Below are 13062 nucleotides of genomic sequence, written 5' to 3' on the forward strand. Positions count from 1 at the left end.
CGTAAAGCACATCATGCCCATTTTGTGACGCCCAAGTTTAAGATGTAAATGCCTCACGCTTACAGTGAACTTGCACTGGTCTACAAATAAGTCATCGCCGTCACCTCCATACAACAAGTCTCAGGCCTGGGTGACCACTCGACTATGACCGCTGACTTCAAGGACCACACCACCGTTCTCTACTAAACTATATACATGAAGAAAATTTGTATGTGTACTTTAGAATAAAGAATTAATATGCCTAGAGACAAACATTCGAAATAGAAAAAAATACTTGCCCACCTTCTCATCGTGAACCACTAGATGACCGACCACCACTGTTACAATAATGAGTGCCACGTTGTGTAATACCAGGCCAGAAACAATGTTTCGGATTGAACGCTCATAAGCTGATGTGGACTCAGCGCAGATCTTCGTCAGTGATAATTCGAGTCATAAATTATTATCCACCGTTTACGCCTTTTAAACTACCAGTTCAACTCAGAGAGTTTACGCACGTTTAGAGGCGCTGCACTCGACTTCTAGTCGTACATGCCATGCACCTTGAGCGATTTTATAAGCATTAGCGATTTATAGGACAGTGCAATTTGTTATAATCATCTAGTAATTGCTAAGGCGCTTTAGGTGTACTGTGGACACTTTGAATATCTATCTATCTATCTATCTATCTATCTATCTATCTATCTATCTATCTATCTATCTATCTATCTATCTATCTATCTATCTATCTATCTATCTATCTATCTATCTATCTATCTATCTATCTATCTATCTATCTATCTATCTATCTATCTATCTATCTATCTATCTATCTATCTATCTATCTATCTATCTATCTATCTATCTATCTATCTATCTATCTATCTATCTATCTATCTATCTATCTATCTATCTATCTATCTATCTATCTGTCTACGTCTGGGTGCTCTTGTTATCACCCCCCTTAACTTGGAGCAAACCAAACTTAGTATGGCAGAATAAGATGATTTGACGAATATGACTTGATGGTTACCAGGTGAATAATGTCACTATCACAACTCGTACGTCACCAAACCGTTTCTGCCAGACTTGTGGCACATAACTGCCGGCGCGTATCTGCCATGGGTGAACCACAGTTTATATTTACCCAAGAATGGCGAGAACACAAACCAGTAACATTTACACGGGAGCCCCGCCGCGGTGGTCTAGTGGATAAGGTACTCGGCTGCTGACCCGCAGGTCGCGGGTTCAAATCCCGGCTGCGGCGGCTGCATTTCCGATGGAGGCGGACATGTTGTAGGCCCGTGTGCTCAGATTTGGGTGCACGTTAAAGAACCCCAGGTCGTCTAAATTTCCGGAGCCCTCCACTACAGCGTCTCTCATAATCATGTAGTGGTTTTGGGACGTTAAACCCCACAAATCAATCAATCAGCATTTACACGGGAGCGTTGTGAAAAACTTCCCATCGCAGCGTTGACCAGGAGGATGCAATGAATAAACGTTAGTGCCCAGAAGTTATCGAAACCCAGCATTCTCAGTGGTAGTCAAGTATTCTACCAAACGGCTACGTCACGTTTCGGAACTATTTTTCAAATAGACCATATAGCTTGTGAAACGTCAATGGTTCTTGCAGTGCTGGCCATCTAATTTTATACCATTACAATGTACTCCTGTGATACAGCTGTCATGTTGGTTATTGACCATTGCAGTTAGGCGACATCTGCTGAAGTTCAATTATGTAGCAATGCCCAAGGCTCCCGTTCTAGCGAGCTCTAGCACTTCATTGTACTTATGCTGTTGTTATCCGTGTTGCCATTGGCATCGCTACACAAGTGTAAACAACGGCTTATGTAAAACATGTGCGATTGCGAAAATATCTCTGCCTGCCGGTTTTCATAACATTAGCACCACTCTAAACATATTTATCAGTAAAACAATATACAACAGTCGCGTTCCATTGGCATGCATCGCGTAACATCAATTTCCAAGGTACTTGTGATTGGCCGAATTTTTCTGTATGCATATATTTCACCCTTAAATGTTGTTTGGCAGGCACCGGGCGGCCCGGTATGAGTGGGGTGCAATGGCGCACGTAATCCTAACTTTGTATCTCCATGTTACCCCCCATTACCTGTGCTACTGCTTTCTCGCACAAGCTACGTCCGAATGACTGAGAAACACTTAGAAATTGTTCACGCACCACGGGGTTCTAGTGCCTAAGGCACACGGCTTCTGACCTGCAGATCGAAGGATCAAGTCTCGGCCGGAGCGGTTGCATTTTCGACGAAAGCAAAACTGGCCCTTGTGCTTAGATTTAGCAGCACGGTAAAGAGCCTGACGTGGTCGAAGTTTCCGGGTCCCTCCACTACGGCGTCTGGCATACTCCTATGGTGGTTTTGGGACGTTAAAACCCAACAACTATTATTCTCATATATGTTATCATTAGGTAGTATTCAAACTTTGAGATTAGAATATGCACACAACGCGAGCATTGGCTTGTTCTTTAACTCAAGCTGTCGCTAGCGATTACGTTGGAATCTTCAGTGGCACAAGAATTAATGTTGACGCGCTTCCCCGCTTGACAGATTATAGAGAGCCAGGGCTCTGTTCACGGATATATGTGTACTGTGGGATTTGTTTGTCGCATTTTGAGTTTTCCTTTCCTGGCCGGAAGTTCGACCAGATTAACAGCTTTTTCCTGGACCCCCCTGACTCCCATGATACAGAACCGTGCGGGAAAAGAGGAGTGAGGGTGTGCAAGAGAAGAGAAAAGTCACAGCATAGCTATTTATGGCGTCACTCAGGCAAAACCATGATTTTGTTTTGGAAAGCCATATTTTCAAAAGCATGGTAAGGAGGCGGAAAAGATTATTCAGGATTAGGGGAAGAGTTGAATGGTGAAGAGTATGCAAATTATCAAAGCAGAGCGAAGAACATGGCATAAACAGCATAGTGTAGCACATATATATGCAGTTTATTGTAGTAAAATGAGTTCAATTAGTGCAAAAACAAAGTTGCGAATTGTACTACTGTAGAGAGATTTGGTACTGAAGTACCAGCTATTAATTTTTTTTCATTTTTCTCACTTTAAATTTTAATTATTTTTTTTGTAACCACTCCTTCAAGGACGATTGAGCATGTAGTATCCTGATTAAACACGAAAACACAAACAGAAACGCAAAAACGACTCGCTACAAGCAACTGAAATAGATCAAAATTTTAAGAAATAGCAAGCGCGTCATAAAAAATGCAAACGGTATTGCATAACAAGTACAAACACGTCAACAAACATTATTATATAAAAGCTTCAGACTCATACCAATCAATTCAAGTCACTGAAAAGATGGGATGAATAACATCGACCCAGACGAGAAAACTAAGATTGCGTATGTGTTCATGTCGACAAAGAAGAATGCATAGGCGAGTTATGGCTCTAGTACAGACGTGCCAAGATTTATGAAATGTATTATAGCCAAGCTGTCCAATACAATTTCTCCTAGGTTCTTTCAGATTCTGCTTGAAGTAAACGCCTGGCTTTAGCCAATTCTCGTAATAACCTTGCACTGTTTCCGATGAGACAATGTTACACATTAAGCGAAAGCTAAAGAGACCACAAAGAATTCAAATTGAAACCCTTCCGCGATTGATCAACTTCAGGTTAAACTTTCGTGCTCGTAAATGCATCTCTTGATAGATATTTTTGAACGTCCTTGCCTAGCTTAAAATTACATTTTATGAAATGCACAACTTTAATTAGACTCATAAACCTAGGCCAGTAGAGGGTCTAACGGGAGAAGGTATACAAGCAGAATACAATTTGTATAAAATCGGAAAATCAAAAGAAAGTTTTTCTGAAGAAAACGAACAAAAATACACCAGATTTTATTGGAAGTTAAGGTGACGTCAGTGCTTGATAGAACGCACAGAAATGTGTCGATGAGACACTATTACATTTTTGTCATAATTAATCAAATAAACATATACAGACGAAACATCAAAATATGTTCAAGGTTTTGCACATGGTCAATACTATTGCTCTACATGTTGCAAATATTCCTAAGTGCGGTTGAGTGCGCCTAACGAATAACAAATTTACGTGCGCCTAACGAATAATCCGAAAAAATCACAGCATATCCACGGAGTGAATCATGACTGGTGGGGCGCAGCATTCGTCAGTCTGTCTGTCCATTCGTTCTTGCGTCCGCCTATCTGTGTGATCCTTGGTGCATCCGTCCGTTTGTTCATTCGTCTGCCTGTCCATCCATCTCTTTTTGTGGCCATCCCTCTGTTTGTCCATCCGTCCATGCGTCCCTCTGTCTGTCCGTCCGCACGTGTGTCAGTCCGTTCGTCCGTTCATATGTCTAGAGAAAACTCCAAGCACAGCCATCTCACATCTTTTCATAATGTATTCATCATATACAAGTGCCCCCATCCAGCAGACATTGTAAGGATCGCTATTTCAGGTATGTGCCACTGGTGGTTACGTACTACTAGGGACGCACAAGCCACGCCATAAGGAGCTTCGCCCCTAAAATAATGCCAATACTTAGAAAATAAAGCTGTAAGCTTTCAAGAAATTAAGAATTAGTCGTTGTGAGTTTGAAGGAAATTTAACACTTAATGAATGACTATTTTTATTCCGTGTTTCTTTTTGAGAACGCCACAAAAGTCTATCTACTTCCAGACTCTGTGGATATGCTCTGGAAATTACTAAGGTTCTCTTTTGAGCAATTCATAAACCAGAAGTGGGTTCATACTACTATACGACTACAGAAGAGGGAATCACCACTCAAGGCCTAAAAAGCTTTGCCCCTAAGTGATTTATGAAGTTGCCCATTGGGACTGTCTTGCCATTTTGTCATACAACAGCTGCCGCCTTGAATTGAAGTCAATGGGAAAGTTCAAGAACTATTTTGTTTCTCAAACTAAAAGTTTTAATGATAAATTTGTCATATACAAAGAACCATTTACTTGGTTTCAGTTTAGGTAAAAGGCATTTTTTTTGGACCACTACATGGTGAAAATTGCGTCTTAATGTGGACAAAAATGACAAATCTGTGGTGTTCGTGATCTTTTGTTGTGAAGACTAACAGCTAAGATGTTTAAAATAATTTTTTCCTCAAATTATACCTTCTGTCAAGTAAGTATTCACAAAGAAAACATTCACATGAAGCGCAGTATTGCTGCGAGAAATGCAAACATAACACAAATTGTCTTAATTTTTGGAGGCGTATATGACCGAAAATTGTATTGATATTACTGAGCTTGAAACAACTTACACAAGCCCCTTTTCTTAATGTGCACACCAAGCATTGTACGGAGAAAATAGGCGGTACTTTTAGGACATTTTTTTTCATAAAGAACACCCACACCACATTCTGGGAAGTTATGAAGGCAGCCACGTGAAGAAAAAATTTCCCTCCAAAATATTTTAGCGGTTTACTGTTTTCAAAGCATAAATTCAGCGCAATTTTTTTCATATGCACTGGAGTTTTTACATGGTCACCACAATGACTGCAAAGAGTGGCGTAAAATGACCCTTTAGCTTTTACTCAATCACCATCAATTGCCGACTGCTAAATTAGGGTCATTATTTTTAATGATGCCGGTCAGCTAAGAGAGCAGAACTTCTTCGTGCAGGAGAAGCTATTCTGTGGCCGTGCGTTAACAACAGTGTAAAGGCCGAGACTTACACAGAATCAGTGATGAGCCCTGTGCCTTCACAATAACGATGCAAGGTTCTGTGACAATCTATACCGCCAGCAGAATCCTTGAAGCTTTTAACCGCAGTTTTGTAATACATAATGATTATTCGGCGAAACAGATTCCTGAAGGTATTTGTTTTAATATCAAGATACTGAAACAAGCACATTTATTATTGTTAGGTTCTCGGATAAATATGCTGCCCAATCTGACATTTTGGCGGCAGCACATGCATGCATACCGTGCAGTATGCATAACATCAGAGTGCTTTTCGTGCAACGTAGCGAACATCCCTTTACCATCAGTAGTTTTTAGCAAAATTAAGTAATTAGCACAGTTAAACTCTGAAGAACAAGAATATTAAGAAACCTACACACGAGAAAAGCCAGCAGAATAAAATAAATTGTGCTCAAACGTCAGCAGTTATGTTCAAACTAGCGTTGCACTGTTCAAGTACGGCAATTCGGCCGCACACACAGATAAAAGATACGTTCAAAAACGAGTCCAGCTGAAAACTTCGCTACACTGGCACGGCTGCCGGCCGTGTCACGCAACTTACGTGGCGGGTGAACGAAAAGATCGGTGAAAACAAGTTTGACGAAATGGAATTTCATTGATTGATTGATATGTGGGGCTTAACGTCCCAAAACCACTATATGATTATGAGAGACGCCGTAGTGGAGGGCTCCGGAAATTTAGACCACCTGGGGTTCTTTAACGTGCACCCAAATCTGAGCACACGGGCCCACAACATTTCCGCCTCCATCGGAAATGCAGCCGCCGCAGCCGGGATTCGAACCCGCGCCCTGCGGGTCGGCAGCCGAGTACCTTAGCCACTAGAGCACCGCGGCGGGGCGACGAAATGGAATTTATTAGCATGTAGGCAAACTTTGCGAGGCGCACCTAACACGGAACAATAAGATGTGTTGTCATCCCATGCGTCAACCCGAGTTATCATCTTAGTTTTAGTGCACAAAACGAAGAAGTACTCAAAAGAACTACATGGACACCACACGCTTGTTTTCCGTTCTCAGGCATTTTGTGCGACAAAATAAAAAAAAGAGAGAGAGAGCATTTGAAACACTAACATGCCTAAGCATATGGGTCTCAGACACGTTTGATGCTTAGTGCTAACAGGCGCCGCCCCTACGAAAGTATTAGTAAACCAAAATTGATGGTCAGCGTGAGCGGGCCGCAAAGAACCCCTGCCAACAAAGGGCGCCGCCACAGCCGCGCATGCGCACTCTGCTATCTAGTCCAAACAATCCAAACAAATAAAACATGCCCGCACTCACATTGTTCTGTCACCCTGGTGAACACTGAGAAGCTTGTCAGGTAAACAAATGCTTTTTTATCGACAACTTATTAAGCAAAAAATGCTTGAAGTCTTTATTCTCATGCTCACGAAGTTGCCCCGCCGCGGTGGTCTAGTGGTTAAGCTAGTCGACTGCTGACCCACTGGTCGCGGGATCTAATCCCGGCTGCAGCGGCTGCGTTTTCAACTCAACGCTTACGAAGGTGCTTGGGTCTACCGCGCTGTACTTCAAAAATTGGACAATCGCAGAGGCTCGGGCTTGTCCCATTAGTGTATACATGCTCTGAGAGCCACTTAGAGTTCACCTCCGATTGCTGAGCCGACACAGACAGCACCCACTGTCAGTACTACCCGCCACTCACCCAGATTGCAGTTTCTCAAGAGTAATATCGCAACATGAGAATGTTATACCATCAAGGATTTCCCCGCCAAATGCCCCTCCAGTGCCTCCATGGGTACTGCCGTAACCACCTGTTTGTTTTACGATACCTGGAAATACGAAGAAGTCGCTCATTTCTTCTGTTGGCCTCAGACAACTTACCCTATATCACATTTATACAACGTACAGTGATTCTCTGCACGTGTACACCGACGGATCCACCACGCTAAACACCTCCGCCGCAGCCTTTGTCATCCCAGACATGGATATCGCTCGACGATTCAAAGTGGACCATAAAACCACATCAACTACGCAGAGCTTGTCGCTATCCGGAAAGCAATAAGATTTATTTCCGGAGAGCGACCTCGAGCCTGGACGATTTTCTGTGATGTCAAACCCGCTTTGCAAACCAATAATTGCATCATGAATCAAGGTCCGTATTACAGCTTGGCAATTGAAATCACAGAACTTATTCAGGTTACTTACACAAATGGGCATCTTATCACTTTTCATTAGATTCCCGCTCATTGCGGCGTGATGGGAAACAAAGAGGCAGACGCTGAAGCTAAAAATGCCTTAAGCAGTGCTCCTAAAGTACGCATTGCATTTTCACGAGCTGTCATGAGCGCCCTGCTTCGCTGCGTGATGCGCAGCTACACACTTCAGCACTGGACCAAACCGGAACGACGACACCAGCGACTTCACAAATGGGACCCGGAAATAAGGTTCCGCATGCCCCGTAAATTGAAACGGCAACTCACAAGTATGATCCACCGCATACGTCTTGGTGTGGCGTACACCACACGTTTCGCACATATCATCGGTCGCAGTGACACCGGTCCTAATTGTGAACACAGTGATGTGCAAGAAACACTTGAGCACAAATTTTGTGTCAGCCCAGCATACGCACGTGAACGACAAACACTGATTCCTTTCACTGAACTATATCGCAGTAGGTCATTAACTGATGAGACCGTGTTGGGCCCTTGGCCAGACACCAACAGTGCAACTGCGGTCACAAGAGCAGTTATAACCTTTTTGGAAACAAGTTGACTATATGCGCGGCTATAAAATATGTCTCAGCTAGAAAGAACACTACATACTGACCTCTCTATCTCAACATCGTCATCCATTATTTTTTCTTTTCCCCTTTCCCTTCCCCCAGAGTAGAGTAGCAGGCTAGAGCAAGCTATCGCTCAGGACGACCTCTCTGCCTTTCTGTAAAAAAACTTATCTCTCTCTTTCTCTTCAATGGAGGCGTAAATGATGTACACCTGTGTGCTCAGATTTGGGTGAAGGGTAATAAACCCCATGTGGTAGAAATTTACAGAGTGCTCCACTACGGCGTCTCTTATAATAAAATGGTGATTTTAGAACGTTCCATCCTCATTTCAATCAAATCAAACCAGCGCTCATGAAATTAACCAAGTGCTGATTTCAACAACATGAGCGCGGTACTTATTTTTTGACTTCGAGTACTCTACAATACGAATACGCAGGTCCCGCTTTCAATATGGCGCATCTTCGCAACAAGCAGCACTGGTAGACCACACAGGACGAGTACAGAGCGCATGCACTTTTTTCAGACAACGAAACACCGACTGATAAACTCGACTGATCGAGAATACAAGTGCACTAAACGCCAACAAGTGAGAGGGTATATCCAGGTATTTCGCCAGCGCACGCACTGATTGGTTGGTATAAGGAGTTCAACGTCCCAAAACCATCATATGAATATAAGAGACGCAACGCCGTAGTGGAGGACTCCGGAAATTTCGACCACCCGGGGTTCTTTAACGGGCACCCAAATCTCAGCACACGGGCCTACAGCATTTTCACCTCCATAGAAAATGTAGCCGCCGCAGCCGGGATTTGATCCCATGACCTGCGGGTCAGCAGCCGAGTCCCTTAGCCACTAGACCACCGCGGCGGGGCGCGCACGCATTGACATGCAACATGAAGCCGTTCGCTCTCCCGCGCTCTGCGCCCACTGCGCACGCGTGCCTGCACATATATTTATCCCGCTTCTCAGTCGCCTGATCGTTCGAGTTGTTCGGGTTGCAGCTATATGTGACCAAGGTAATTAGAAGGTTTTGTCATCAAACAATGCGTATACTGGCCGGAATGAGAGAAGGCCTCCGAATCATCCGTTTTCAGGTGCATGTAAGCAGATAGATTTTATTACCTAAATGTTTAAACGTGGGCATTAGAGAACATTATTTTTCTCAGTGAGATGACTTTCCATTAAAGTCAAATTCAGTTATTAGCCACAGCAGAGCTTATTGAATAATATGTTACTACACTGCACACTGCTGATCTAAACCAGTGTTGCGAAATGGGACTCTCAATTCCAATCCAATTTCGTTCCGCAAAGCTAGAACTTGCCGCTGTTCCATTCTTTCCCTGCCCCCCCCCCCCCCCTTCGCAGTGGTCTAGTGGCTAAGGTATTCGGCTGCGGATCTGCAGTTCGAGGGATGAAATTCTGGCTGTGGCGGCTGCATTTCCGAAGGAGCTGAAAATGTTGTAAACCCATGGGCTCAGATTTGAGTGCACGCAAAGAAAACCAAGTGGTCGAAATTTCCGGAGCCCTCCACTACGGCGTCTCTCATAGTCATGTGGTGGTTTCGGGACGTTCAACCCCGCATATAAATCTATTTCCTTCTTTTCAGTTCCCCGGCAATACAAAACCTGATTCATTCCCACTCAGGGAAAAGCCGGGTACAATATTAGATTTTTAGGTAATTCTCATCCAAAAGAATTTTCCGTAAGAAAGACATCTTGATACGCCCCAGAAACAAGATGTCATCAGATGCATTAAGGACTGCACAAGTAAGTAAACATGTTACCAAGGTAGAGGGCTATTAGCAGGATGACATATCTCGTGCCGTACGACCACACTTGGAGGGCAGTCTTCTTGCCACTCTGTATTTGCATAGGCAGTATTTTTTTAGACTAGGTGGTGTTTTCTTATTGTTTATTCCTAAAGGTTATGATACAAAAATGATGTCCTAGCGAATTTTTATGCTGAAAAAAAAGCAGCGTTCAAGAAGACTATGCAGTTCTGATGGCATCAGTAAAGACCTGATTATAGTGAAGGCCTGTTTTGTTTCTTGCGTTCATATTGTATCATTTTGAAAAATGAGCATGAAGTAGAGGTTAAGAGGGTTTTTTATAGTGACCACTACCCTAGTTAGTGGTCGAAAACTGCCGCCTTAGACGTATTCATACCAAATTGTGAGTCTAGCGAAGTCTTAGTTGCGTCATTCGTTCTATGGAAGTTATATGAGAAGAAACCTTCGATGTTGTGTGGCATAACCCTGCAGCAATATAATTTCCTTTGTTAACAAGATGGACACAACAAAAATATTTTCAAACTCATGGCAACGAACTGCTTTAGTAATATTTTCCTTCTTGAACAAATACTGAACATATTCGTCAAACTTCGGGAAAGCCTCACAAATATAGATTGATATTTGGGGTTTAACGTCTGAAAACCACCATATGATTATGAAAGGGCCGTAGTGCAGGGCTCCGGAAATTTAGACCACCTGGTGTTCTTTAACGCGCACCCAAATCTGAGCACAAAGGCCTGTACCATTTTCGCCTCCATCGAAAATCCAGACGCCACAGGCGGGATTTGGTCCCGCGACCTGCGGGTCAGCAGCGGAGTACTTTATCCACTAGACCACCACGGCGGGGCAGCCTCAGAAAAGAGATACAATGAAGACATGGCTCAATGATAGGTTACTTGAAGTACACTGCTCCTAGGACATGGCTAAAACGGCATTAAAAGTACATAAAATTCCAGTCAGATGTTACATGACGTTGACTGTAAAAAATGTTGCCAAAGTGGTTCATGCAGTGATTGCAGGAACAAACTTGAACGTGCCATTGGAAATAATTTGCTCTTGCAATAAGCACAACCTTGCCTCGCTGCTCTGGGCAAAAAATAGTAATAGTGTTCGCTGCAGGTGGATGTTTTTGCCATTGAGACGGGGGGAAATGAAATTTCTGTATGACACAATGTGATAATAGGTGTTCGTTCTCGAAATAGTCAAAGAAATAAAATTTCACGTTCGGAATGGCTCACGAATAAACAATGATACTTCTATGCCAAACAATTGCATCTATATGTTCTACAATAAACTTCTGACGCAGACGAGGGCTCGTAATTCTTCCTACGTTATATGGTGTTGAAGTAATGCTGAACGACGTAATGCTACCTAATTGGGGAAAAAATTTTCCTTGTACCAGTTGGCTGTTCGGTGGTACCTGTTCTACATGACACCCGTTATCTTATATGTGTAATGGTAAATATTATGCGCCGTATGAATACAAATAAAAAACACCACCCAGGCCTAATTAGTTGCATGAACGTTTTTCTCTAGTTGCATGAAAGTTTTTCTCTAATCTGACGCTCTTTAACTTGAATCAATCAGCTACGTAGTACATTCATTCACAGCGGAGGAATTCAATCTCAAGACTAAATAAAAAAAATAATCCAGCATTTTGTGAAAGCGCTACTGCAGATACGTCAGTGCCACCCACCAGAATACTTGTCGGCAGCCGTGTACTCAGTGTCCTAACCGTGTGGCATGATCTAAACAACGCTGGGTTTTGCGTGCACTGTCTGTGAGAGTGGACCTATTGAAGACGAAGGCCAGGGTTGAACAGATAGTCCAGGATCGGGTGCCGTCTTCGTGATTATTATTCCTTACAATATCGTTATTTCGGATGATTCAATGTTTTGCAGCATATACAAATATTCGCATAATTATTTATTTACTTTTTATACCTCAAAAGCCCTCTACAGAGGGCTTAGTAAAGTAAAAAAGTCACTGTCTAAAATTACAAAATTGCTACGCCCTGTTTCTCAGTAAATGCCAGCAGGTGTATCTCAAGCACAGTGAATGCGTTTGAGGTACGAGACTCTCTCTATATAGAAAGCATACCGTATAAAATTAATGTCGAGCGTACAGATAAAGGCTCACCACGTCTCTATATTCTTTGTATCACATTTGTGGCGGTGATTACATATTTGTTTAAAAACGTAATCTCACTAACTAAAAAGTTTATTCACTTCGCAGGTGCGCCACTGGTAAACTGACTGGCTGTATCGAACACAATTTGGAGCATTTCGGAACTTCGCCTTTTTGTTGCTTTGCAACAAGAAATGAGAGGGAAGGCTTCGCACTGTGTTATTACATATGAAAGGGCATTGCATGTTGCGGCTTTGATAAATTATACAAGCCACAACGAAGACAAACGGGAAAAGGCTAGTGCAGAAATATAGTGAGGAACGAAAATGGAGAAACTGGTGTCGAGACATTGCTTAAAAACTGAGGTTTTCAAGGACGTTGGTGCAGTCAGCTTTCAATTTTGGACTTCACAATTTTATGTGCTGAATTTTGTATGTAAATTTCCAATGAAGTATTATCTTTACGTAGAAACGATTTTACCATCTGAATATACCGTTAAACCTCCATTGCCAGAGCAACTTGTTATCTGCGTCGTCAGCCTATCATTGCATAAATATTACTTAGCACACTAAAACACGAGAAGAAAGGGTTTTTTCCTCTTTCTCGTTCATGCGTTCTATTGCTTCATATATTACAAAGTGTCTTAGCAACAAGAGCGCGTTTCTCCCCTGGTAGCATTCATTCTTTTGTCCTGTCGTCTCCAGCAG

The sequence above is a fragment of the Rhipicephalus microplus genome, chromosome 6 (genome assembly GCF_043290135.1).
Source record: "Rhipicephalus microplus isolate Deutch F79 chromosome 6, USDA_Rmic, whole genome shotgun sequence".
Classification (NCBI taxonomy): Eukaryota; Metazoa; Arthropoda; class Arachnida; order Ixodida; family Ixodidae; genus Rhipicephalus; species Rhipicephalus microplus.